This window comes from Panthera onca, chromosome B2 (assembly GCF_046562875.1).
Source record: "Panthera onca isolate mPanOnc1 chromosome B2, mPanOnc1 haplotype 2, whole genome shotgun sequence".
NCBI classification, from domain to species: domain Eukaryota; kingdom Metazoa; phylum Chordata; class Mammalia; order Carnivora; family Felidae; genus Panthera; species Panthera onca.
This window is the reverse complement of record NC_138343.1, coordinates 38829087-38856709: the sequence shown is the minus strand read 5'-3', so window position 1 is coordinate 38856709 and position 27623 is coordinate 38829087. Positions and strand designations below refer to the sequence as shown.

At 47.4% G+C, this 27623-nt stretch overlaps 1 long non-coding RNA gene across 1 annotated transcript; it reads right to left on the bottom strand.

Annotated features, from left to right (window-relative positions):
• Positions 1–18873: 18873 nt before the first annotated feature.
• LOC132666416 (uncharacterized) lies at positions 18874–20612 on the bottom strand. Its single transcript, XR_009604654.2, has 3 exons — positions 20527–20612; positions 19630–19726; positions 18874–19013 (listed from the first exon to the last, which is right to left on the bottom strand). It is a non-coding gene; the product is annotated as an uncharacterized LOC132666416 (long non-coding RNA).
• Positions 20613–27623: the final 7011 nt, after the last annotated feature.

The window sequence follows — 27623 nt, the reverse complement described above, 5'->3', positions numbered from 1 at the left end:
TCTAGACATAGGCTTTTACTCAAAGAATCCTCAGTCTGAGGGAAGAGAGACAGCTCTTGCCCTCACAGTGTCCCAGTCTGAGGGAAGAGACAACCCTGCTCTCAAAGGACTTCCTGTCTGAACAAAGGTTCCATTCTGATCTGGGAGACAGTGTTCAATCTCAGTGACTTTCTAATAGAGAAATGTGTTTGAGGGTTCCATTTTCAATGGGGAACTATACTCATTCATTTGTTCATCCATTCATCCATTCATTCAACAATATTTATCCAGCACATGTTGAACGTTCACAGCAAGCACCAATAAGCACTGGGGAATTCACTTAAAAGACTCAGTCCTTGTCCCTCAAAAACACCATCTTATTTAGGAGGCAGATACATAAACGTTTTTATAATAAGCTCTGATAAGTGATTGTAAGCAAAGTGAATTCACGGTTCTGGGGAGGATATGATCTAACCTTTCCTTGGAGAAGCTGGTATGCTCCTCCTCTACTCTCAGGTTTCCCATGTCTCCATTTCACTGTGGAGTCCTGAAAATGATAGGAACAGGTAGAAAACAGTGTTGGATAATGATGTTTTTTACTTATCTATGAATTTGTTCAATAAATATCTTTGGAGACTAGAGTACAGTATTATATAATATTGGGGGGCTCGAGAGGGGCCTTGGCATAATCCCTGCTCTCAAGCAGCTCATGGCCTGTACACTTCTCAGCAATTCTCATTTGATTTATTCCAGAGCTTTAGAACAAAACTCACCTGCGGGTCATGTGGCCTTGTCCCCAACTCCTGGTATACAGGTGCCTGGGCTGAGACCCTGACCTTCTGGGAAGAGCCATCTGAAACCCATCACATTTACCTGACCCCTGCTCTTAAGAGATCTCGGTTTTAAATGATCAGCTTTCCTCCAAACCTCCTGTATCCCCTTCTCATTTTGGAGTGTTGTGGAGGAGCAGTGCCCCCAACCTACTTACTCTGCTTTTTTTACTTTTGCTGTGCTACACAGGGGCCAGGCATCTCTGTGGTTTCTGCACACTAAAAAGCCCTGAAAACAATGACCAGAAGACAGGTTTCCAGGCATCCAGAGTCAAGATCTGTGAGATATCTATTTCACTGGTAAAAGCTGTGTCACACATCGGGGAGATAGGGGGTGCAGGGGGACAGTGAACCAACCGCACACTTTGGGGATTGGAGCAATGGTTTAAGGCCTGACCTAAGGGAGTCAGGGTGAAGTGGTCACTTTCCTGAGACCTGGAATGTGAGAATATTGCTCATGGAAATAGCTATCATTAGAGGTGGCAAGGACCTTAGGCATAGCTGAGTTAGCCAAAGGCCATGCTGCTATATGGAGCCTCAAGACAGTGGCTGATGGGAGTTTATGAAATATCCCACAGACTGGTGGATGATCTGACACCCAGAGTCCCAGGCTGTGGGTACATGTCTGTCCCCCTCAACATGGTCCTTCCATCACTGAGTCCAAGAGAGATGCTCCAGGGGAGGCCAACTGCCAGCGTGTGGAAAGGATTAGGAAGAAGTGGAGAGTGGGCCTGTTTTTTTTTTTAAAGGGTACACCCTGGACAATGCTTAGGTGCATGCTTTCACTCATATCCCAAGGCCTGAACTTCATCACCTGACCACTGGTAGCTTCAAGGGAGGCTGGGAAATGCAGTCTGTAGTTGGGCAGCTATAGGCTCCTCTAAAACTTGAGGAGCGCCTGGGTGGCTCAGTTGGTTAAGCATCCAACTCTTGATTTTGGCTCAAGTCATGATCTCATGGTTTGAGAGACTGAGCCCCACGTAGGGCTCTGAGCTGACAGCACAGAGCCTGCTTGGGATTCTTTCTCTCCTTCTCTCTCTGACCCTCCCTTACTCTTTCTCTCTCTCAAAATAAATAAATAAATAAATAAATAAATAAATAAATAAATGTTAAAAAAAACAACAACAAAACAAAACTTGGGTGATACCAAAACCAAGAAGAGGAAACTGGACAATGGGTCATGGTTTGCATTTCTTGTCATAGATAAAGGAAACATGGCAGGAAGGTTTATTTCCCCAAACATTTCAGCTCTGCCTTTCTGTTCCCACAGAATAGCAAGAATCAAGGGAAAAGCCCCCAGAGCCAGCAGCTCAGAGGCAGAGAGATTTTGAATTGCTTTGATGCCACCTAGGAATGGGATGGGTCCCTTCAGAAGGCAGGGCTGAGGCCCTCACTCTGCAGGGCTGGTGCCCGCAGCCTGACTACAGTGGCAGGAGGTGAGTACTAGGCTGCAGGATGGCTCACGGCAGCCACAGAGCCCGCGGCCGGTCCTTCCAGGATTCTGGCTGATTGGCATAGATGCCCCACCTCTTAGCCTACACCTTTCTACATCATTTCCGTACACAGTAATGGCTCCCTCCTACAAGCATGTGTGGGTGCTGCCCAAGGGTTTGCTCCACCAGAGCACACTTGGGCCCTCCCACAAGGCAGAGGTGCCAGACAGTTACCCTGGGGACTAACCCCTGACCGATCATGAGTGGCAGTTCGTGCATCAATACCAACTCTGAGGCGTATCCTACACAGCATTCCAGAGTTCCCCGGGGCAGGGGAGCGGGGATCAGTCCCCAGTCGCCCACACCTGTCTTAGCTTCCTCTCCTTCCTTATTTCCTGTCTTCCCTGTGGGTACTTCCTGTTGTCACCCCTGCACTAAACTACTTGTCCTGACATCATTGTCTTAGAATCTGCTTCGGGGAACTCAGTCCAGGCACCTCAGATGATCGGCCCTCCCTGCTCTGTCCAAGTGGAGAGAAAATCCTACAACCAAGAGGGGTAGGGGTGCAAACCAGGAAAGACGGGAAGTTACATCTTATTGTCACCACACTCCCAGCCCCTGGCATAATACCACATACAGGATGGGGGTGGTGCTCAGAAAGTATTCTGTCCATTGAATGAATGAACCCAAGGGTACTCTGTCATCAACTTGCTGTGTGACCTTGGGTAAGTCCCTTTCCCTCTCTGAGCTACACTTTCTCCATCTACAAAGAGGGGATAATAACATCACCTACTTAGAAGAAGGGATGAGAAAATAACTATGAATGAGCTTTGTGATTCTAATGCCCTGCAAATCATAAGAGGTGCAAGATTGGAAAGCTGCCTCTGATCCTCACGGTGGCTTTTCAAAATGCCCAAGTAGGAACATTTTACTGGCTAAAAAACAGCATCAATTTTCTCATTGAAATTCTTTTATTCAACAAAGTGAATAATCTTAGTGGAAGGAATATGCATTATATTTTCTATAGGATTCATTAAAGTTGTTTCCATTTTGAATTAAAAACATGTGGTTTAGGAATATTTATGCGAAATGGTCCTGTGCAAACAGAAAGACTGCTCCTCACTAATCTCGTTTGATGGCATGAAATGGGCCAAGGGTGGCTGGGCCTTTCCCAGGGCCACAGGGCTGCTCAGAAAAATTCATTCATTCTGTAGATACACCATGGGCATGGGCTCTGGCCAGACACTGTGCTGAGTATGGCTGTGCCTCGGTGAGCCCACATGGACATGGTCCTGCTGTCATGGAGCTGTTAGTCTCATGGGGCAAAGAACGAACAGAGTAGCAGCACTGAGAGCTGAGCCATAAGGACTAGTACAGAAAAAGTCTTTCTCCAACAACTAAGGCAATGAAGCTAGTGAAGAGAGAGAGAAAGCACTCAGGGGAAGGTTGCTTGAGCTGAAGTCTGTGACATTATCTGGGAGAGAAAAGGCAGGAGATCCTCTTAGAGAAGATAGAATATGCAAAGGCCCTGTGGCCTGAGGTGGTACCTGGTGGGTTTGAGGAAGTGAAAGAAGATCCTTGTGACAACAATGTGGAAAGCAAAGTATGAAGTAGAGAGAAATGAGGTTGCAAAGTGGGCAGGGAGAGATCCCAAGCAGCCTTGGAGACTATGCACATTTAATCTGAGAGTGGAATCCAAGTCTTACTCATTTTTTTCATAATTGTAATATGAACCATTTTTTTAATGTTTATTTTTTATATTTGAGAGAGACAGACAGAGCGTGAGTGGGAGAAGGACAGAGAGAGAGGGAGACACAGAATCTGAAGCAGGCTCCAGGCTCTGAGCTGTCAGCACAGAGCCCAATGCGGGGCTGGAACCTATGAACTGTGAGATCGTGACCAGAGCCGAAGTCGGATGCTCAACCGACTGAGCCACCCAGACCTCCTGAACGATTTTAAACGTACGGAAAAGATACACAATGGACACCCATATACCTGCCACCTTGATTCTACAACTAACATCTTGCTTTGTTTGTTTGTTCACATATCTTCCCAACTATCCATCCCTTACTCATGTTTTAATCCATCTGATTTTCTATCCACTTCAACCCTAAACACTTCAGCATGCACATCATATCACTGACAATCGTGTAGCCGAAATTCTTATCAAGATACAGAACGTGCCATCATGCCAGAAAGTTCCTTTGTTCCCCTTCTCAGTTAATCTCTGCTCAAACTCCCAGGCAACCACTATTCCGATATTTTGCATCATATATTACTTTTGCCTGTTCTAGAACTACATATAGATGGAATCATTCAGTGTATACCCCTTTTTGAGCAATGCTTCTTGCACTCAGCCTGTTTTTGTGATTCACCCATGTTGTTGTACATATCAAGAGTTAATTTCTTTTTATTGTTGAATGGCATCCACAGGAGATGTATCTATCTATCTATCCATCCATCTATCTAGATAGATGGATGGATAGATAGATAGATGATAGATCATGCTGGTTGTTCCTCCTGTTGTTAATGAACATTTGGGTTGTTTCCAGTGTTGAGTCATTGTGACTAACACTATTATGAGCATCTTTGTATATCTTTTTGAAGATACGTGTTTTCACTTGTCTTGGGTAAAGACCTGAGAGTAGAATTGTTGGGACAGCAAGTTGATGTGTATTTTGCTTTGTAGGAAACTTGCAGACCTTTTCCAAAGCGGCTGTACCATTTGACTTTCCCACCAGCAGTGTAAGAGAATTCCAGTTGCTCTCCATGCTTATCTGCACTTTGCGTTGGTAACCTTTAAAATTTTTTAATGGGTAAGTGTGTAATAATAGTTCATTATGGCTTTAATTTGGATTTCTCAGATGGGTAGTGATGCTATTCACCTGTTCCATGTGCTTACAGGCCTTTTGGTGAATTGTCTGTTAAAATCTTTGCTTTTTTTTTTAAGTGGATCATTTATCTTCTAATTATTGACTTATTAGGAATTCTTTATATATATCCTGCATCTAAGTCTTTCATCAGCTACAGTAGTAATTATTTATTCAACAAGTGTTTATTGAGCCTCTACGACATACCCAGCAATGTGCTGACACCAGACAGCGTGAGGTCTGCGTTGTAGAAAGCTACAGTCTCCAGGTCTTTTGACTCCCAAGTCCAGCACTCTTTCTAGTACACTCACATTTTCCTTCAAATGGATGGCTCTGGATTCCACCTGTCCCCAGGATCCTTGAATGAGCAGGAAGGGCCTCACGCTGGGCATCAGATAACGTTACTGTTTTTGAAACCCAGCTCAGCCACTTACTTGCTGTGTAATAGGGGGCAAGGCACCCAACTTCTGAGTCTCAGTTTACTCATCTATAAACACAGAACAAAAAAAACCTCTACCTCTTGCATTTCCTGTGAAGAGCAAAGGGGCAAAAACTTTCTGGCGTGATGGCACATTGGGCAGCTTGATAAGGATTTGGGCTACACGATTGTCAATGATACGATGTGCATGCTGAAGTGTTTAGGGCTGAAGTGCATAAAAAATTAGATGGATTAAAAAGTGAACAAGGGATGGACAGTTGGGAAGATATGTGAACAAACAGATCAAGATGCAAGTTATAGAATCAACTAGGCTTACATAGGGTAGGCCCTCAGCCCATGTCAGTTTCCTTCTTTCTTTTTCTCATGGACAAGACCCTACCCTACCCCTAAGGTGACTTCAGCAAGGCTTGTTCTACTCTTGCAGGGCTCTCATGGGTAAAATTATTTAGTTTAAAAATGAGATGTTTACGATGGTGCTAAGTGGGGCATCCTTACTCTCTCCAACGCTGTGCTCATGGCCTCTGCTTTCCAGAACTGATGAGGTTTCCTGGGTTTGTTAATGGAGTGTGTTGTGTGTTTTTAGTGTTTATTTATTTTTGAGAGAGAGAGAGAGAGAGAGAGAGCTGGGGAGAAGTAAAGAGAGAGGGGGGCAGAGGATCCAAAGCGGCCTCTGTACTGACAGCAGTGAGCCCAATGTAGGGCTTGAACTCACGAACTGTGAGATCATGACCCAAGCCGAAGTCGGATGCTCAACCAACTGAGCCACCCAGGCGCCCTTAATGGAATGTGTTTTTTTTTTTTTTTTTTTTTTTTAATTTTTTTTTTTTTAATTTTTCAACGTTTATTTATTTTTGGGACAGAGAGAGACAGAGCATGAACGGGGGAGGGACAGAGAGAGAGGGAGACACAGAATCGGAAACAGGCTCCAGGCTCTGAGCCATCAGCCCAGAGCCTGACGCGGGGCTCGAACTCATGGACCGTGAGATCGTGACCTGGCTGAAGTCGGACGCTTAACCGACTGCGCCACCCAGGCGCCCCTGGAATGTGTTTTTAATGGGCTTCCTGATTTTACTCCATCAGCAAAGGGCTAAGGACTTACTGGCCTGGGAGTGAGAGGACCCCATTCCCATGTATCCCCATCTCCAACCTGCTGTGTGCTCTGGGCACTTTCTCGTCCCCTCTCCCGTACTCTCTCTGCTGTGAAATGGGATAAAGAGGTCTCTAATGTCACCTCCAGCCCAAATATTCTGGGCCTGTGGGTTTCTTATGTCCTTGACGGATACTGGACAAGAGCCAGAAACACATTTTCAAACAGAATGGCCCATTCGGTCAGCAAGCATGTATTAAGCATTGTGGTATGTCCTTATGCTTTGAGGGTGCTGTGGGGTGGGAGGTGGCAACTATTAGATGCTTCATCACAATGCAAAGAGTCCCAGTCAGACTAACATTTTAAAAAAAAGAGAGCATAAATGTTGAAGAAAACTATCAATGTCCTTAAAAAAAAAAAAAGAAAGAAAAAGAAAAAAATTAAATAAATAAAAAAAAAAACAACCATATGCCCAGCTACCCAGGTGCCTCTGCTCGCAGTTTTCCTTCAAACCAACCTCCTAACCATTAAGAATTGATGATTCTCTTGATTCACCCAACTGCTAAAATTGGGGCAGTCTCTCCTCCCCCTTTATTCCTGCCTAATTAGAAAACATTTCTCTCTTGATAGACACCTCTTCCCTGTAAGGGTTTTGCAAGTTTGTTTGTTTGTGTGTGTGTGTGTGTGTTTGAATTTCTATATTGGTGAGATGAAAGCTATATCTCTTCTCTAATTTATTAATTCGGTAAATCCAAAGCTTCATGAGAGGGATTTGTGCAAACTGGTCAAATAGGCAGCAAACCCAGGGGCGCAACAGTAGTCAGGTTGGCAGTGCTGGGCAGGGCCGGCGGGGGGGGGGGGGGGGGGGAAGAGGGGGAGGGGGCGAGGGCTTTGGTCCCCTGCTGCACGGATCAGTCCCAGGAGGCAGCATTGTGCAGCATATCAGAGCTGCCCTTTGGCACCTCCTTGCCGGGGGACCTCGGCACATTGCTTAGCTTCTCTGGACCTCAGTTTTCTCATCTGTAGAATGGTGATGGTGATAATGCTAACCCATCAGACTGTTTGAGAACTAAACATGGCAGCGAATGGAAAAGCTCTCAGAACCTTGCGTCCTGCAAATCTTAGTCTCTGTGTCCGTCTTTACTGTTAGGATATTCTTTCGCACCTAGACGCTTGGGGAACTGTCTTGGAAACCACTGACACAAGGAGGCCCCTGACCGAGCTTCTTGGAAGCAAGGGTCCTCTTGAGCAGGTAGACACATAAGAACGAACCTCAGGCTCCTTCTCTCAGGCCCTTCTCCCTTAGGATGCTTCTTCTTCTGGATTTTCCCTGAAGCCTTATCCTCAAGGGATAATTTCCCCAACATCCTTTTCCTTCTGAAGCTCCCGGTCTCCATTTATATGTAAATTGGATGTCTGAGTTCATGAGGCCACAGAGTTTGTTGAAACTGGCTTTTTACATTTCAAGGGAGGCAAAAGAAATACCAGGAGGGAAAGAGATGCAGTTTTTCACCCAGAATAAATCTTGTTCTTGCCAGCCCCCGACAACCACTGCCCCCCCCCCCCCCATTAGCAGGTGCTAGACCCAGGGGCAGTGATTTCCTATTCCAGAGGGTCTCCCCAACACTGTTCCCCAGGAGGATCATTTAATGGGGCCCTTGCCATCTTCAATCAACCCCTCATAAGACTGGCACCTTCTACCTCTTTAAGCTTTTTTTATACCTGCGGCAAATGCTTCCAGACAACAGGGGCAGGACTAAAGGCCAGCCTGGGGAAGAGAAGGGCCCACTGCACTGCTCTTTTCTCCCTCCCGCAGACCCTGCCTCCTCCCAGCCCAGCCTATCCTGAGCTGGAGGGAGCCCTGGAAGAGGAGTCGTGGGTGCACTGAGAACCACACGTCACTGTTAGCGGGCTGGGTAACAACAAGCTTCCCTTTTATCACCTCCTTTTATTCTCAAGAACCCTTGGAGGGGATGCCATTAGCAGCCCAGCTTCCCAGATCAGGAAGCTGAAGCTCAGAAAATGTAAGGAATCAAGTTGAAGCTGACTCCTGAGAGCAGAGTGCCGTCCTCTGCCGTGGGTGTGACACTGTGGGGGGAGGGTGATGAGACCAGGATTTGGCCCTGGTCCCTGTGGGACTCCTAATCACCACTCCTGCTTGGAATAGACTCCCTGTAAGCATCACACAATGAGTTTTCAAATAAGGAAGATGCTGCAAAACCTGGAGAACATCAAAAAACTCTTCCGGATGCAATTTAGTGTGCCTGAGAGATTCAAGGAAGGATGCTGGGTGCATTCGGCAATTTAGGACCATCACTGCTGTGCTGAACACACGGAAGGCAGGCAAGCCAGTGCTCAGCCTTGGCTTCTGGGAGGAGAAGTGGATAATGGAAGGTTTCCTGCATGGTCCTGGCTTATCTTCCTGTGAAAATGGTGATTGGATTTCAGAGTCAAAGATGGCTGAGCTCACAGAACGTTTTGGACATGAGGACTATTTCCCCCCCGTCACCAGACAAATAATAGAGAGTAATACTAGCTACCACTGAACTCCTGTGCTAAGCAGTTCTTAGATACACACGTAAGGGTATTTAACATAGTATTTCATTCAATGCTCATGAGCCCAGGAGTTAGGTATTTCCCCTGTATTACGGACAGGCACATGGCTCCCCAGAGAAGTTAAGTGGCCTGAGGTCACACAATTGGGAACTGAGGGGTTGGAACCCAGGCAATCTGGCTGCAGAATATGGATTTTAATCTCATTTTGTATTCTGTAACTAGTTCCTGAGCCCTGATGGGAGCCGCATGATGCTGGGTGCCTGAGATGCCAGAACTTCATTGATGTTTATGGCCCTGTGATGTGAGGCTTGTCTGGATTTGCTGAAGTTGCCGCTGCGTGACAGCTGGCTCCTGCCTTCAGGACCACAATGGTGGCTCATGGTGACAATTCAACCAGTTCACACCTGGGTATTACATCAGAAGGGAAGAAGGCAAATGCCATAGGAAAGGAAAAAGTAAAACACTAGGGGTTCAAAGGAGGTAGGGGTGTTTCTCAGAAATGGCTTCAGGAACAGGTATCGCAGGAGAGAAAAGGGTCATCTCACTACCCTGGGCCTCCGCACCTGCTCTCACTGTTAACATTCTCTTCCCTCTCCACTCCACTTCTTCTGGCCAACACCAACTCATCTCTTGCAGTCTCCACAGAAGGGTTCTCTTCCTTGAAGAGGCCTGGATTGTACAGCTGGGTCACGATAACTATCCCTTCAATAAGCCCCCAGCCCCCACATGTCTTCCATACTTGGCATCCCGCAGGATTGCCCATGGCTTCTTACCTGAGGGCCTGTGCACTCCCCTGGGCGGGGGGATACCCGGCCAGTCCTGCTCCATTGTCAGCCTCAGGAGAGGGCTGGGCACTCAGCACCAACGGCGAGATTGCTGTGCTCCAATTCATGCTGTCCTCCACCAGACAGATGAGCTCCAAACCCAAAGGCTGCAGCTGTAAGAGAGCCCGGGGTTGGATAACGAGTCACTGGGAAGTGGAGCTTCCAGGGAAAAGAAAGGACCTCTCTGCTCCAAGTGAGGTCCTGGCCCATTCCTAACAGCTCTTTTAGAAGTGTAGACTCCCAGGCCCACCCAGTCTTGCTAACCCGAATCTACATTTTAACAACATCCCCAAGTAATTTTTGGTGTGTGTGTGAGCATGTGAGAAGCAATGGCATCAGGAGCCATAAACAGAGTGTTTGGGGTTGCTCGAAAACTCTTCATGGCGCCGGCTGACTCCACAGGTCTAGCACACAAGGGTCACGTTCAGGAACGTCAGCTCTGAGACGTTTGTGGGCTAAATCCTAAGGTCAGTGTGCAGGGGTGGAAAAGTTGGAGACACAGCAGCATCGCAGGTGGTCCCGTGGCAAAGGTGGTTTGCATCCTTCTTTCCCTCTCACCTGTGCCCGGGGACTTCCCTGGTTGTCAGTAGATGGGCATGCAAGGGTTAATCCTCAGGGCCTGAAATCATGTTGGGGTGGGAGCGGGGCTGGGGGAGAGTCCAAGCTGGGCCTCACCTCTGCCTGTTGTGTCCTGGACTGCCCTGATTCTTGTGCGTCTGTGCAAATGTGTGTGTCACGTGTGACCTTGGAGTCCCAACCCAGTCTTCTTTTCTCACATGCAAAGCACTTTTGCAGAACGCAGGACTCCCGTGCAGTCCCTCTCCACTTAAGCTAGACTTAATTATTTAAATTTAGTCCATTAGTGGTTCTATATTTAACTTTTTAATCGAATGAATTATTAGTCTATTAATAAATGATAAAGTTTAACAGCTGTTAATGAGCATTCAAAATAGATAAATTATTTCATTCTGTAACACAATACCAATATTTGCCCATGAAACAGAAGAGTTGTCTGTAGAAGAAACTCTCCTCTTTTGACCTGGTTCTCTTTCCTGTTAGCAAATATGAAGCAATTAATTATTATGTCACAGAAATAAGAAAGAGAGGGGGGGAAACAGAGATGGCTTATGCGCTGTGAACATATCTAAATTTTTTTAATGTTTATTTTATTTTTGAGAGAGAGAGAGAGAGAGAGAGAGAGAGAGAGAGACAGAATCTGAAGCAGGCTCCAGGCTCTGAGCTGTCAGCACAGAGCCTAATGCAGGGCTCAGACTCACAAACTGTGAGATCATGACCTGAGCTGAAGTCAGCGCTTAACCAACTGAGCCACCCAGGCCCCCTCCCATTCCTTACAACTAGGGGGAGATAAGGAATAGACCAGGAGGTTTGCCACTGGCTACATGGCTCCATACACTGGTCAAGAGTAAATTGCCCATCCCTTGCTCTCCAGGTGTTCCCCCTGCTCCCAAATGTTGCTGGTGGAGACCCACACGAAACCAGGAAAAGTGGTAGACGGTGGGGATGGAAGGGAGCTACACAATGAATAAGTAAAGCATTCAGGAAAATACCGTTCCTTTTATTACATAGGGAGTGTAAAAGGCATGTAAATAAAAATATTTTATTCTGCATTTTGAACATTAAATTTCATTGCATACCCCATGTGCTTTGTTACGCAGACTGACATCTGCTAAGAATGAGATTCTGGAATTGCTTTTTTAGCGTGTGTGATTCTAAAAGATTCTAGAACAGTGTTTTGGAGCTTCCCCTCATGCAAAAACCTAATACAGGCATACCCTAGAGATATTGTGGGTTAGGTTCCAGACCATCACAATTAAAGCAAATACAATAAAAAGAGTCAAATGAATTTTTGGTTTCCCAGTGTATATAAGGTATGTTTACACTATACTATAGTCCCTTAAGTGTGCAATAGCATTATGTGTAAAAAATGTACTTAATTTAAAAATATTTTATCACTAAAAAGTGCTATCATCTGCGCTTTCAGCGAGTCATAATTTTTTTGGCCGAGGGAGGGTCCTGACTCCATGTTGATGGCTGCTGATTGACTGATCAGTGGCAGCTGAGGGTTGGGGTGGCTGTAGCAGTTTCTTAAAATGAGACAAAAATGAGGTTTACTGTATTGACTCACTCTTCCTTTCACGAATGATTGCTCTGCGGCACGTGCTGCTGTGTGATAACATTTTACCTGCGGTAGAGCTTCTCTCAAAACTGGAGTCCATCCTGTTCAACCCTGTTGCTGCTTTGTCAATTACGTTTATGGAATATTCTAGATCCTTTGTTGTCATTTCAACAGCCTTCGCAGCATGTTCACCAGGAATAGATTCCATCTCAAGCCACTTTCTTTGTTCATCCATAAGGAGCACCTCTTCATCCACTCAAGTCCGATCATAAGCTTGCAGCCACTCAGTCCCATCTTCAGGCTCCATTCTGATGCTAGTTCTCTTGCTGTTTCCACCCCATCCACACTCATTTTCTCCACTGAAGTCATCCATGAGGGTTGTAATCCACTTCTTCCAAACTCCTGTGAATGTTGATATTTTGATCTCTTCCCATGAACCACAGGTGTTCTTGATGGCATCTAGAATGGTGAGTCCTTTTCAGAATGTTTTCAATTTACTTTGTCCAGGTCCAGCAGAAGAATCACTATCTGTGGCAGCTATAGCCTCATGAAATGTATTTCTTGAATACATTTTGAGTGTTGAAATGATTCCTGGATCCATGAAATGGATGCAAAATGGATGCTGTGTGAGCAGGCATGAAAACAACATTAATGCCATTGCCTATCTCCATCAGAGCTTTTGGGCGACCAGGTGCATTGTCAATGAGTAGTAATATTTTGAATCTTTTTTCTGAGCAAAAGTCTCAACAGTGGGCTTAAAATATTCAGTAAACCATGTTGTAAATAGATATGCTGCCATCCAAACTCTGTTGTTCCGTTTACAGGGCACAGACTTAGCATATCTCTTAAGGGCCTTAGAATTTTCAGAACAGTAAATGAGCACTGGCTTCAACTTAAAATCACCAGCTGCATTAGGCCCTAACAAGAGAGTCAGTCTGTCCTTGGAAGCTTTGAAGCCAGGCACTGACTTCCCATCTCTAGCTATGAAAGTCCTAGATGGCATCCTCTTCCAATACAATGTTGTTTGGTCTACACTGAAAATCTGCTGTTTAGTGTAGCCACCTTCATGAGTGATCTCAGCTGGGTCTTCTGGATAACTCACTGCAGTTTCTACACCAGCACTTGCTGCTTCCTTTGCACTTTTATGATATGGAGATGGCTTCTTTCCTTAAACCCCATGACCAAGTCTCTACTACCTTCGGGCTTTTCTTCTGCAGCTTCCTCACCTCTCTCAGCCTTCACAGAATGGAAGAGTTAGGGCCTTGCTCTGGATTAGGCTTTGGCTTAAGGAATGTTGTGGCTGGTTTGATCTTCTATCCAGACCATTCAAACTTTCTCCATATCTGCAATAAGGCTGTTTCACTTTCTTATCATTCATGTATTCACTGGAGTAGAACTTAATTCCCTTCAAAAGCTTTCCCTTTGCCTTCACTGCTTGGCTAACTGGCCTACCTTTTGGCCTGTCTTGGGTTCATATCATTTCTAGCTTTAGATTTAGAGCGAGAGACGTGGGACTCTTCCTTTCACGTGAACACTTAGAGGCCACTGCAAGGTTTTTCATTAGCCTAATTTCAATATTGCTGTGTCTCAGGGAATAGTGCGGCCCAAGGAGAGGGAGAGAGACGGGAGAACACTGGTTGGTGGAACAACTCAGAACACACACATTTATTGATTAAGTTCACCATCTTATATGGGTGTAGTTTGTGGCTCCCCCAAAACAATTACAATAGTAACACCAAAGATCACTGGTCTCAGGTCACCCTAACAAGTACAATAATAATGAAAATATTTGAAAATTTGTAGGAATCACCAAAAGGCACTCAGAGGCATGGAATGAGCAAATGCTGTTGGGAAATGGCTCTGACAGACTTGCTCGACACAGGGTTGCCATGGACCTTCAGTTTGTAGAAAAAATGCAATGTCTGTGAAGCACAATAAAGCAAAGTGCAGTAAAATGAGGTATGCCTGTATGTGTGTATCCACATTGTGTTTGTGTTATGTTGGCCTACATAAATTAGGATTTGTTTTTCTGTCATGTGAAAAAAATGTGGGGGTCAGCAACCCATGCCTGTCAAGAGGGCTCTTTGGTGCCATTAATGTCCTAGCTTCTATTCGTCTTTTTGTCCCTCAAGGTCATCTGATGGGCTAAGAAGGCCACTAGAATTCCAGCCATCACATAGAATTCAAGGCAGGAAGTAGGAGGAATTGGGGAGGGCAAAAGAGTACCTGTCCCCCATTTAAAATGTTTTTATTTAATTTTTTCAGCTTTGTTGAGGTATAATTGACAATATTTAAAGTGTACAATATGATGATGTGATATGTATGCATACACAGTAAAATGATTCCCACAATCAAGTTAATTAACATAATCATCACCTCATGTAGTTACTTGTTATTTGTTCTGGTGGGTGTTTTTTATTTTTGGGTGAGAATGCTTAAGATCCACTCTCTTGTCAAATTTCAAGTATACAACACAATATTATTCACTGTAGTCACCATGCTGTGCATTAGACCCCTGGAACTTGTTTATCTTAGAACTGAGAGTTCATATATACCCTTTTACCAACCTCTCCCTATTTCTCTATCCTCCTAGCCCCTGGCAGCCACCATTCTACTCTGTTGCTGTGAGTTTGACTTTTTCCTCTTTCAGATTCCACACATAAGTGATGTCATGCAGTATTTGTCTTTCTCTGTCTGGCCTCTTTCACTTGGCATAATGCCCTCCAATTTGATCCGTGTTGTAAATATCATGATTTCCTTCTTTTCTAAGGTTGAATCATATTCCGTCGTGTGTGTATACACATACATATATATGTACATATGTGTATATATGCATGTATACAATATATATGTGCATATATATATTCCATTTCCCATATATATTCTATATATATCTACAATAGCATACACACACACAAATGGGATATATGGAATGTATATTCTTAATCCATTCATCCACTGACAGACACTTAGGTATCTGCAAAGAACATGAAATTACAGATATCTGTTAGAGATGGTCATTTTATTTCCTTTGGATAAACACCTAGAAGTGGGATTGCTTGATCACATGGTTGGGTTTTTTTTTTCTTTTTAATTTTTTGAGGAAACTCTATGCCATTTTCCATAATGACTGTGCCAGTTTACATTCCCACCACAGTGGATAAGGAATTCCTTTTCTCCACAGGGGGGAACCCCTCTTTTAAAAAGCTTTTCTAAAAGCCCCACCCAGTGACTTTCCCTTATGGTTCATTGGACATTCCTATCTGCAAAGAAGGCTGAGAAATGTCAGTTTGTTTTTTGTTTGTTGGCTTAAATGGCATATTTCTACTCTAAATACGTTGTGATTCTCATAGAAGAGACACTGAGTATTTGGTATTAAATCTCTGTCACTTAAGCAAAGGCACAGAACAACTCAGGCACCTGTCCCAGGTCTAACTGACTCAGGTGGATGATGGCAGATGATAGGGCATCCTTGAGGTACTGGCTGTTGGCGCTCTTACTTCCCAGATGGAGTTATCCTTGAAGGGCTTGTGAGGGAGTAGAGGTGAAGGATGAGGATAGAGGCCACCTTGGTGTCACTTTAGGGTGGCCCCCCTTCACTCCTGGACTTCTGAGACATCTCCATATGAGTGCTCTGGTCCCTGTACAAGTTTCCCTGTTTCCTTCTTCTGTAAAATGTGGATGGCAATATGACTCATCAGGCCACAGGGAAGAATAACAAGAAGTTAATACAAAACTTATAGCAAGATTTTTGGCATGTGGTAGATGCTCAAATATGGTAGTGGCTTCTTATGATGATGATGTAAGTGTGAGCCACATACAAGTGCATTTTTGTGTGTGTGCACACATGCTGTACAAACCCGTATGTGTGCATAGGCATGTGCACATGACTGTGGTGGAGGAGATGGCAGGAAAGATGGAATGGGAGACTCTGGCAGGCGGTGTGTGTACCGCGGCTTTGATTCCTTGTGCCTGTGCTCTGCTCTGTCACCACACGGGGTACAGCAGGGCAGGGTGGGACAGTGATGGGCTGGCCTCTCACAGAACTGGGTTTCCATGGGAGGCACTTTAACATTAAAAATTCCACAGTCCGATTTTGAGGGCAATAGGCAGAAAGAAGCCGGGTTGCCAAGCAACCAGCCATTAACAGGAAATTAGTCACTCATCTCCAAATGTCCTGTCCCATTTCTATTCCACTTCTCCCCATTCTGCCAAACAGAAACACACACACACACACACACACATACACACACACACACACACACGGGCAGGCACCCAGACATACAGACACACACACACACACACACACATACACACACACACACATACACACAGCAATATATCTACATGCCACAGGAACTCCTAGAGAGAGACTGCTCATTGCCAGGCTCACCACCAGCTTGAGCAGGCAGACCTGTTCTCTCTACCTGTCTCTGCCTCTCCTCCAGAGGCTTCCCGCCCTTGCCCATCCTCTCCATCCATGTCTCAGCGCTATTTATTCAATGGGCCCTGATGTCCGTGTTTGCATATGTTCCTTCTGTCTCCTGGTCAGACCGCAAACTTCCCAAGGACAGGAACTATTTCTCCTTCATGAGGCTGGGAGCTCTCCATGAATGGTGACAGCCAGTCTCTCAAATCTATCCCTAACCTGATCTCTCAAACCCCATGCAACTCTGTCGGAGACCCTGCCCTCAAACCTAACTTTTGACTCACATTTCTTGCTTCATTACTGTGGGCTGTACCTGCTGTCAAAGGGGAGGGGCCATCTCAATACTCACTCAGGGTGGGTAAGTCATTGATAACCCTCATGGGGAAAGGAGAGGGAGCAGAACAACCCTGTTTATCTCCCAGAACCAGCAAAGCAAGACCAGTGTTTGGGGGCTCAGGTCAAGGACTCCTTTTGCCTCAACCCCCTCCCAACAGAGAAGGATGAAGCAGGGGCCTCGTAGGTCACCTGGTGCCTCCCTCCACTGGAGCATTCCCCTTCCTTGGATCCATCTTGCCCTGGTTGTAGTGGGTGATGCTGGGGTCCTCACAGATACAAATATATGTGGAGAGAAAGCCCAATCCACAGGATCACCGTTCCCACCCTGAGCCCTATTTCTAGAAATTTGACCTTGAATCCTGAAGACCGTTCTCACACTGTCCCTCCCTCCACACATCCAGTGACACAGACAACTGATGTTTAATTAGTAATGTCAATTGGGCCAGACACTGTGCTAGACTCTGTTGTGATTCTCCCCCAGAAGGAGCACATGGCTCAGGAAAAGTAGCACACATGTCAGTAATCAATTCCAGTTGTTAAGTTCCCAGTGGAGTCACATGAAAGGCTATGGAGACCCAAGAAGTGATTCAATTTTTAGAGGTTGAGTGGGGGATGGGGGGAGAGAGAAACCAAGGAGCAGGTGATCTTTCAGCTGGGCTTTGGTGTACGTATAGGAGTTTGCTAGAGAGAAATGTTTGGGAGAGTGTGGGAGAGAGGGCATCCCAAGAAGAGCTAATAGCCTTTCAGGATTCTGGGGAGAGTATTGAGTTTGGTAAGTTCTTTACAGATTTTGGACACTAACCCTTTATCTGATATGTCATTTGCAAATATCTTCTCCCATTCTGCCGGTTGCCTTTTAGTTTTGTTGATTGTTTCCTTTGCAGTGTAGAAGCTTTTTATCTTGCTGAGGTCTCAATAGTTCATTTTTCCTTTAATTTCCCTTGCCTTCAGAGAGTCTTGCTGTGTTTTGGAAGTTAACATTTAAAGATCAGGGGATGGTTGGGGCACCTGTGTGGCTCAGGCGGTTGAGCATCTGACTTCAGCTCATGTCATGATCTCACAGCTTGTGAGTTCGAGCCCTGCGTTAGGCTCTGTGCTGACAGCTCAAAGCCTGGAGCCTGCTTCCAATTCTGTGTCTCCCTCTCTCTCTGCCCCTAACCCACTTGCATTCTGTCTCTGTCTCTCTCAAAAATAAATGAACATTAAAAAAATTTAAAGATCATGGGATGGGAACAAGGAGGTTCAGTCCCCAGCTCTGACCCTGACTAGCTGTGCATCCTTGCACAATTTATGCCACCTCTCTGGGCTTTGTTTTCTCATTTGTAAAACAATGGGACTGGGGTGATCTCTGAGGTTCTCCTCAACTCTGACGACCCAACTGTGTGTTCTTTTTAATATGAAATGTATTGTCAAATTGGTTTCCATACAACACCCAGTGCTCATCCCAACAGGTGCCCTCCTCAATGCTTATCACCCACCCTCCCCTCCCTCCCACCCCCCATCAACTGAACCGTGGTTTTGTATGTGTGGTATTCATGTGACAAAGGGGAAAGGAAAGTCAGGTGGGTGTGGGCAGGGGCTGCACATGTGGGTCTGCAAACTACATGGTCTTCCTTCTCACATCTTGACCCTTCCCTCCAATGCCTTCCGGGGGTCACCAGACAGCACAGACCATTCGTAGAGTTGCAGTGACCTTTGTAGAAAATCGCCCATTTCAAAAGCTTTAACTAAATTTCCAATCAATGTGGGAGGCTTTTCAGCAGGCACTGAGAGGTGTCCTGGAGTGACAAAGTAGGCTGGCAGGTGTCCTGGACACCAACAACAGGTAGTGCTGAGGTCACTTCTGCCTGACAGTGCTCTGAGCTGGGAGAGTGGTAACGTTTTGTTTCCCTGAAGTACTAGCTTGTAAGGAGCATTCTTTTTTTTTTTTTTTTTTTTTTTTTAGTGCTTATTTATTTATTTATTTTGAGAGAGAGAGGGAGAGAGAGAGCAGGGGAGAGGCAGAGGGAGAAGGAGAGAAAGAATCCCAAGCAGGCTCTGCATTGTCAACACAGCACCTGATGCAGGGCTCGAATGAACCATGAGATCCTAACCTGCGCCAAAAAGTCAAGAGTCAGAGGAGGTGCCCAGAAGGGAGAAGGCCCCCAAGACAGGCTGATGGCATGCTGTTGTTCAGGGTAAGCTCCTTCCCCAGGGCTACGGGAGCTCTCAGAGCTTGCACAGTGACTTCTGGGCAGGGCGGGGGGGGGGGGTGCCCTCCCGTTGCCAGGCAGAGGGACTCCTGGAACCCACTGACCCCATCTCAGCCTCCCATAATCATGATTTTCAATGCCCTTCAAGGCCTCAGGAAAGGGGACACTCTTGCAGTGACAGGAGCAGGGCCAGGAGAGCTTGACTGCTGCCCCTGTCCCCCAGGGTGGTCACCGCTTCCTGGCCCGAGGCTTTGAATCTTCTTCAAAGCCTTTTCTGTAATGTGAAAGAAATGTAATTTATTTGTCAAATCAAAGGCTCCTTAGCTGTGCAGAGACTGCTCAGCCCAAACATCCTTGCCTTGGGCAGAGCAGGGGCCCAATGACTTGCCACGGGTGTGCTTGTGCATATTTAATTTAATTTATATTTATGGAGCTCTGGGCTGCCTGCCTATGAGGGGCCCGTGTGCTTGAACGTCCCCTTCTGCGGGCACTTCTGTCTATAGGGAGGCATGCATACCTGTGTACGTGGCATACATCCACGCACAAGTGCCCTCCAGCATCTGTGGTCACACATCTTGTGCAGGCCTGGCTGGGTGGTTCCGGCTGCTGGGTGCCTGTGTGAAGATGCCAATGGGATGCAGGAGGAGGGCAGACAGAAAGCTTGTGCTGGGTGCCCAGACAACACGAGAATCTCTGAGAAGCTGTTGGAGGCTGGGGGGCCAGGGTGTGGAGGGTGGGAAAGGCCCAGGTCTTTTGAAATCCAACATCACCACTCGTGAGGGGCTTAAGGGGGTCAGTGCCTCCGTCTGCCCTCCATCTGGTCAAAGGCTTCCCCACTGTAGCCCCTTATACCTTACCGTGAACCCTGTAAGCACCAGTCCAGCCTCCTTTCCCCATTGGAGCAGGGGCTGGCAGCTGGCTGGGGAGGGAGGAAGAGGGTAAACATAGAAGGAGCTTCTTGGGCAGCTGGATGGAGGAGAGACTGAGTGAAATGGGGGCATGTGCATTACCTTTCCCAAGAGAGGGGCAGACAGTAACAGGTGGATCCCCTGGATTGCATCCCCAAGGCTGGGCACCCTCCTCCCTCCTTAGAGGCCAACAGACCTTGTCTGAAGGGTCTGGGGAGGCAGCAATGACGTGGACTGAAGGGCCAGACATAAAAGGACGGTTTCATCACCCAGATGGGAGTTACATTCTCAGTTTTTACAGGGCCCTTGAGAAGAAGAGGCAGGTTTTTCTACTTGGAGCTGGCTGGGTTTGGGGAAGGTGCTGATGAACTTGAAAGGAGGCATTGGGTGCAGTTGGGGAGGGGCCGCCCCATCTCAGCATGGAAGGGGCTGAAGGGGATTATTTTTTGCAAAAGGTAGGGTGGGGGAGGGGGTCTCAGTCTCCCCATACCCCGCTGCTCTCTCACCTTCCTGAGCTTCCTCTTCCCGGGGTTCTTTCTCTCCCTGGTTTCTCCATCCAGACTCTCCTAAGCGCAGCTGGTCAGCCTCTCCCCGTTTTCTGAGGGACCACTGCATGCCTGGCTCCTCTCTGTGATGTCACCAGAAGGTTCCCCTGCTCCCTTGCCTAGGGCAGGGAGGCACTACACACTGCCCAAGATTCCCTCCATGCCTCCCAGCTCCCCCTCTCTAGGAACCCGAAAGCTCTCAGGATTGTTAAAGAACGGTGTGGTGTGTAATTAACATTCCAGGCTGGTGGGTGTGCAGGTACCGCAGGACTCTGGGAACCAGGGTGTCTGGTGGGGGGTGGGGGGGATCACCTTGCTCGCGTGTTCCCCTTGTTTCTCCCTCCCTTCCCCCCTCCACCCCGGTGTGCGTGGATTCACACGTGTGCTCCTTTTCTGCATCTGTCTGTTCTCCTCCCTGTTCCCTCCCTCCTTCCCAGGTCCTGCTCTCCTGGACTCCCGCTGCCTCTCAGGCTTTCATTGTTAGTGTTTTTTCCACTTCCTGCTTCTCGCCCTAGTGTCTGCCTGCCTCTTTCTCTCCAAGTGTTCTGATCTTGCTTTCGGTTCCTCTCCCTGTCTCCCTTCAGGTCTCCCTCTGTCAACCTGTCTCCATCTCTCCCCATACCCCACCCCTCCCTTTCTGACTGTAAATGTTCAAATACATGAAAAAGGCCAAACCCCATGTGCCTGGCAGTAGAAAGTACCTTTGCAACCCCAGGAGCGTGGCAGAGACTGTGTGGTACAAAGGGTTCCCAATTACTGCCTCTCAGTGCTGGGTTGACTGCTCTAAAAAAAGAGGAATTACGGGTAAAGAGGCCGTGGCGAGGCCGTGGGGCTGGAGGTTAGGCCGGCAGAAGTGAGTGTGAAGGGAAGTGAGCATTTTCTCAGTCCCAGGATGCTCTGGGGGTCATTTTCACGCCTTTCCTCACCTGACTCCAGATCCAGAGCACAAGCCTTCTCTTCATCTGGGTCCCCCTGAAGGTTGGTGCTTACACCCACTGGGAACCCCACATGCAGGTAGACCATCAGACTCCCCTGTCACCCCCTGTGAGGTATGGTAGCCCCACTGTTCCTGGGCTCCAACTCTGTCACAGGCTCCAAATTCCCTTCTTATCTCAGTGACCATCTGTCTCCCAGGAGCTACCCTAACCCATACTTCACTCATTTCTATTCCTTCTGACTTTTTTGTCTAATGGGGGGAGAGGAGGTGGGAAGGGGCTTTCCAAAAGGAAAACTTGACCTTTTCGTGTTTAGGAGGACCACCTCTGAGAGGCATAGGAGAAGCTGGCATGGATTCTAGAATGAAAGATCCATCCGGCTCTCCCTTGTGTCCTTGGGCAAGTTATTTTGTCTCTTGGAACCTCAGTTTCTTCATGTGTGAAGTGTGGGTTTCACTGCATCCCCCTTACAAAATAATAATAATAGTATCTGAGATGTAACACCCACCTCGAGGGGCCATTTGTTAGGAACCAGTGTGGTTGGTGGTCTGCCAGGCCATAAACACAGTGGCCATTCAGAGCCACAAGTAATGTCGCTTGGACAATAGTTTTGCTGTTCCATACTCGAGTTTGCCCAGGAGGTCCAAGTGGATTTCAGCAGGTGTTGGTGACCTGTTTACATCCATTTCTTTTTTTTGTTTGTTTGTTTATTTATTTATTTTGACAGAGATAGAGTGGGGGGTGTGCAGAAAGACACAGAGAGAGAGAATCCCAAGCAGGCTCTGCGCTATCAGCACAGAGCCCCATATGGGGCTCAAACTCACGAACCTTGAGATCATGACATGAACCAAAATCAAGAATCAGACGCCTAATTGACTGAGCCCTCCCAGGCGTCCCTACATCCATTTCTGAATGAAAGGCAGTCTTTGGGCAGCATGCATCGCAGGTGCTGTCGGTACCCACCTGCTTCAGCCCTTGACCTTCCCTTGTACTGGCCCAAATGCCAGGTGATGGCACCTGTGACTTGGCATGAGGCCCTCTCTGCAGTCTGCTGGGGCAGGACAGAGGTACTGGGAATTGCAGCCCCTGGGAACAGCCCTCCATGGCTGTAGGAAGCTGGTGGATACATACCTCAGCTCCCTCACCCCAGGAAGGAAACCTCTGAGGCTCAGTGCCAGTGTCACCTGAGGTCCCCTGCAGGACTGAAGTCCAACTTCCACTATGTTAACCCACTTGATGGCACATCCCATGTTGGTTCTTCACCTTCTCTGTCCCTCCTCTGTCCCTCTGTCCCTTTATCTCCCAATTAGCTACTTGTGCCATATCTTTGCTTCTACAAGAAACCAAGATGGATGGTATTGTGCTAAGATTTTGGGTCTCAGGGTCAGGAGCCCTGGGCTCTCTTTCTACCGTTGATGTCACTTAATTGAGCGTTCTTGCCTCTCAACCAATTTTGATCTTAGTGTTCTGATCTAAGAAATGGGGCTACTAAGGGGGTCCTGGGTGGCTCTGTTGGTTAAGCGTCCAACTTTGGCTTAGGTCACTGATCTCACAGTTTATGGGTTCGAGCCCCATGTCTGGCTCTGTGCTGACGGCTCAGAGCCTGGTGCCTGTTTCAGATTCTGTGTCTCCCTGTCTCTCTCTGCCTCTCCCCTGCTCGTGCTCTGTCTGTCTGTCTCTCAAAAATAAATACACATTAAAAAATTTTTTTAAAAAAGAGTTGATGTAAAGAGGGGAAAAAATAAAAGTAAACCATAAAGCAACGTAAGGATTTCCCGTTGTCATTTAGTAGTTCATCTCTCTGTTCAGCCTCGGCATCAAAAGTCTGGGAGTGGAGGACTCTGGGCGGCTGTCCCTGGCACAGTTTGCTGATCGTGTCGGCTGGACCCTTTTCATGCCGTATATACCTTCTGCACTCTGATTCCACATGCTCTTCACCTGCTTCCCTGACTTTGAAGTATTTAAAGCAGCTTTGGAATTCCTTACCAGGAGCCTTCTCACGTTCTTTTCTTGGACATTCGACTTCAAGTTTGCCTCTGGCCTTTATCCGTGAGAAATAATTAATGACAAAATGTAAACACATGAATAGATGATCTATGTGTCACCCGTGCCTTCTCCTGGGCTCGGCCTCTTTTTCTCTGCTAGTTAGCTATGCTGAGGTTTTTTTTTTTTTTTTTTTTATTCCTTTCCAGAAACTAGTCTTTTTGATCCTCAGCGCACATTTTTTCCTGGCTTTCAATGAGGATTTTCTTTATTTTTTTTTCAATAGTCTATGGTTTTCTTATGCTTTAAAAAAAATTTTTTTTTAACTTTCTTTTAACCATTCCTTTCAATGTTTCCCCTTTAACACATGCTCTCATTTTCCGGAATTTTTTCTACACGAAACGAGCAGTGGCATAATGGGTATTTTTGGCTCTCCTACCCGGGGGGGTTGAACTTCAAGGTGCTGGGGTCTGAAGGAGGCAGAGCGTCACCCACAGATACTTTCTGCCTGGTCCCTGCCCTTCTGTCCAAAAGAGCCCTGCCCTCTCCCGACATTGAATCCAATAAGCCCAGTGCATGCACGTGATGGGCGCCTCTAATCTCTGTCACCACTGGGGACTTGCTTGGCGATGCCACTTTATCACTAGCACCAGCTGCCTGAACTAGCCTCCCCTTGCCCTTAATTAATTACACCCTGCGCCACAGGAAGCCATCTCCCTCCCAATGACAGCCTTCAAGCCCTGTCAGATGAAGAAGCAAAACCCTTTAATCTTGCCCGATGGCTCATCTCTTTCTGTATCGTTTATCCCCCTTCCTGCTGACCCTGGCTCCTCAGCAGATCTGCTTGTGCTTCTGGTCCAAAGCCGTCTCATGGGGCCTGGACTCTGCAGTGGAGTAGAGTCCCAGGAAGCAGGTCATAGGGCCCATTGGGTAGGCCAGGGAGCAGAGGCGGGGTGTTTTGGTTAAGAGGTCCCAGAAACCAATGATCAAGACTGGTCGGGAGGCCTGGGGGGCGGGGGGACATGAGGCAAGGTGCATGTCTGGGGGGGGGGGGTGGTTGCCGGAGCTCAGAAACAGGCTTTCAGTGTAGTGTGGTGACCTGTGGAGAATATCCCCAGGTTCTGCTATTGTGGTACAGACACATGAGAGGCTCTGCAAACAGCGGCACAGATAGCAATGGGTTCCATAAACCATGACACTAACAGGGACACCAACAGTGATATGGCTCAGCTCAGAGTCATTGGCTCTGCCTTCATGGTACCCAGGGTGCAGACACTATAACCTTAACTGTGACGGACTCCACAAATGGCCTCAGGCAGCGAGGGGCACTGCTCACAATGCCTATGATAGTGACAGATTCTGGACATCCTCAAAGACTCTGGCATCAACACTCATGGGCTCAACAAACAGGAACCAGGAAGAATGGGCCCTGTGTACACCATGCCACCAACAGAGACAGTGACAGGGACTGCAGACATTGACTCAAACAGTGCTAGCCTCTCCCAACAATGCTGAGCCCTGCAAACAAAACCAAACTCCACAAATGACAAACAGTGCCACGCTCTGCAAATGGTGGCACCAGCAGTGACAAGCTTTGCAAACAGCTCCAAGCTCTGTAAATAATGATGCACAGTGCCAAGCTCTGCAAACAGCCAGTGTAGCTGCAATCAGGGTATGGACAGCAAGCTGGGGGTCACGGCTGGTTATTTCAGACACAGGTTCTGAGGGCATCCATCCCTCATGACCTTCTCCAAGGTTCCCTATCTGCCCTCACTGTCTCAGCAGGTTCAAGGCTCCTTCAGTTTGTTTGTTTGTTTGTTTATTTATCAAAGTTTGTTTATTTTGAGAGAGACAGAGACAGCACAAGCGGAGGAGGGGCAGAGGGAGAGAGAGAGGGTAGGGGGTGAGAATGGGAATCCCAAACTCCCAAAGAGGCTTCTGCTGTTAGCACAGAGCCCTAACACGGGGCTCGAACCCACAAAGCTGTGAGATCATGATCTGAGCTGAAACCAGGAGTTGGGCGTTTAACCAACTGAGGCACCCAGGTGCCCTGAGTCTCCTTTAGCTTAAAACTCCTTCACAGGAGCTGGCTCTCACTTCCTCTCTGGTGGGTTTCCTTCCAGAGCTAAGCCTCTCACAGGAAGCACTGGGCCCAGAGCTCTCTGGAAACTTAGTCTCAACGGTGACCTCCTGACAGGAAGTTAGCGCCCTCCACTTGAGCCCTGCTTCTCTCCCCTCCTGGGTTTTTGTGGCTGAGCTGCCCACTGTTCCTTGGACTGTCCTTGTTTATGACACCTGGCTTGGGGATCTGTGTCATCTGCCTGGAAGCAGGACAGGGAAGGGAACGATGACCCACAGAGTACAGTGAGCATATTCTCTGCTTCACTGTAACCTGTGAGGAGTGGGACACAGAAGTGCATAGAGGGCATCTCACTTGCCAGGGTCAAAGCCCCTGCACTGTAGCCCAGCACTGGAATTCATGTCTGTTCAGCTCTAAAGCTGCTGAGTCATTATTATAGGCCACATAGCAAAGCAGGTAGGTGTGCAGACTCCAGGCAAAACCTGCTTGGATCCTGGCTGTGTGACCCGTGCGAAATTATTGAACCTCTCTGTTCTTCAGTTTCCTCCTCTGGAAAATGGGAATAATAATCATCCTCACCTCAGAGTGTTTTAGTGGGAGAAAATTACATGAGTTAATACATGCAACATGTCCAGGAGAGTTTTTCCAGAAGCACATCACCTTTCTGCCCTGATCTGCTCCTGTCTCATCGATCTCCCCCTGGTCCCCTGACTTAAGTCCACACTGCATCATTGCTCTTGGTCAAATGTGCCAGCACACCTCCCTCTCTTTGGGGCCCTGAGACACACTGTCCCCTATGTCTGGAGTGGGCCTTCCCAGGGTCCACCTGGCTCACCCCCTCAGGTCTCTGCTAAAACATCAACCTTTCCCTGATCACCCCAGTTAAAATAAGAAAATAAGACCTTTCGCAACTCCCATATCCTGCCTTATTCTTCTGTGACACTCATCATTGCCCACTCCCCACCATATGTAAGCTCCAAGGGACCTGGGGCTCAGGGGTGGGCTGCAAATTTAAATAGGGTGGTAGGGTGCCTGGGTGGCTCAGGCTGTTGAGCGTCTGACTTCAGCTCAGATCATGATCTCACGGTTCATGAATTTGAGCCACACGTTGGGCTGGCTGCTGTCAGCACAGAGCCCACTTTGGATCCTCTGTTCCCCCTGCTTTCTCCACCCCTCCCCTGCTCATGCTCTCTCTCTCAAAATTGAATAAATATTTAATAAATAAATAAATGAGTTAAATAAATAAATAAATCAGACTGTGCATGAAGACCTCACCCAGCCAGGGTGTGTGGGAGGTAAGGGGATAGTGCTGTGTGGCTTCCAGAACCAGTTGAGCAGGCTGTCACGTCTGTCCTGTGAAAGGGGGAAGGTGAGGTGTCTTTTCCCCATGGGAGCCTTTAGGTGTGAGTGGGACACCCAGTACCAGTGGCAAGTGAGATGACCTATGCCCTGCCTCGCCACTAATGACTTGCTCCTTCCCCAGACCCCCCTGCAGGTGAACAGACATGGGGGCTGAAAGATGGAAGACCAGAAGTGTCCAGGAGAAAGCCACAGCCCCATTGCTGTGAGCACCAATAGAGTGTGGTCAGACTGTCACTTTTCCACTTGACTGTCTTCCTGCGACCCAATCCTCCCTGCCAGAGAGGGCTTGGGCTGGCCCAGAAGAGAGAGAGTAACAAAAGCAGGAACGGGTGGAAGGGAGGTGGAACCAGCTTGCGCGGTACCCCCTGCTCTGAGGCTAGAAATTGGCTGCCTCCCTTCTGGCAAGCTTCCTCCAGCACAGGGGACTGCAGGCTCCTCCCGGAAATCCCCGTGCTTCAGGTGTGCAAAAACCAGTCTCAGAGAATGGAGACGTCTGGGCAATAGAGAGCAAGGATGCTGCTGCTCCTCTGGGTGCTGTACACAGGTAACCTCCTTTTTGGGCACATCTGGCATTGAAAGAGTGGGCTCTCCTCCAAGCCTGGAGTTGAAATCCTGGGGATCTTGGGTCTGCAGTGGGTTGCCTGTGTGTCAAACACATTAGTTTTTTTAGGCATCTTGACTGCTGTGTAGAAATCACA